Source organism: Lynx canadensis, chromosome B3 (assembly GCF_007474595.2).
Source record: "Lynx canadensis isolate LIC74 chromosome B3, mLynCan4.pri.v2, whole genome shotgun sequence".
Taxonomy (NCBI): domain Eukaryota; kingdom Metazoa; phylum Chordata; class Mammalia; order Carnivora; family Felidae; genus Lynx; species Lynx canadensis.
The window spans coordinates 99,616,931-99,617,962 of NC_044308.2; the positions used below are offsets into that span (position 1 = coordinate 99,616,931).

General features: G+C 47.6%; 1 pseudogene; it reads left to right on the forward strand.

Moving 5' to 3' along the window:
• The first annotated feature begins 347 nt into the window (after nucleotides 1-347).
• LOC115517372 lies at nucleotides 348-439 on the forward strand (annotated as a pseudogene).
• Nucleotides 440-1,032: the final 593 nt, after the last annotated feature.

Below are 1,032 nucleotides of genomic sequence, written 5' to 3' on the forward strand. Positions count from 1 at the left end.
CCCTTCCTGTATTTTATCTTTGTCATTTTATTGATTTTTCTCTTTACCACTTTTCAGTGCAGATGGAGAACACTGAACCTGGAATCCCCCTTTCTTTAAAAAGGTGGAGAGCTCATGCCATGGTAGGTGCTCACTTTGACAGCACGTGTACTAAAATAGATACAACAAGGGGCACCTGGGTGGCTCAGTCCGCTGAGCATCCAGCTCTTGATTTCAGCTCGGGTCACGGTCCCAGGGTCATGGGATCGAGCCCCGCGTCGGGCTCTGTGCTGAGCATGGAGCCTACTAAAGATTCTCTCTCTCTCTCTACCTCTGCCCCTCTCCCCCACTTGCTCTCTCTCTGTTTCTTTCCCTTAGATGAAAATAGATACAAGAGAGAAGACTGGTATGGCCCCTGCACAAGGATGACATACAAATGTGTGAAGCAGTCTATATTGTTCCCAGGGACCATCTCTCTATACGGCGGTGCTGGATGACTCAGACACATGAGTAGGCAGGGACGGCTTTTTCCTCTAACTCTGAGTTAACTTTGTCACTGTAGCCATCATGAGTCTGTCTGTTCAGCAGTTCTTGAAATGGCATGGGTAGAATATGCACTGGGCTGGAAGTCAAAGTCTGACTCCACCACTAGCTTCCTGTGTGGTCTGCTACATGTCATGTAAACCTCTCAGGAACTCATTCTTCCTGAATTGATCCTCCAGCAACAAAAGGTTGCTCATTCCTGACTGCCATGGGCAAAATATAATCAAGTGAAAATGTCCTCAGTTGGATCTGTCACTTCCTCTCCAACCAGGCCTCTAAGCATCACTGCTTCCATCTTGTGTTGACTTGTATTCCGTCAGGAAACGGAAATCCCAAGCTCATTAGAAACTGCTTAATTTTTATAGGAAGGGTGCAGGAGGAAACCCATCTTTACCTGTACGGCCCAGATTGCTGTGTGAGCCTTGCTTTGTGTTCCCTTTCTCCCTCCATGCATGCCTAAACCTGCTATCCTTCTGTGAACAGAACTGCCCCCATCACCATCCTCGTCAA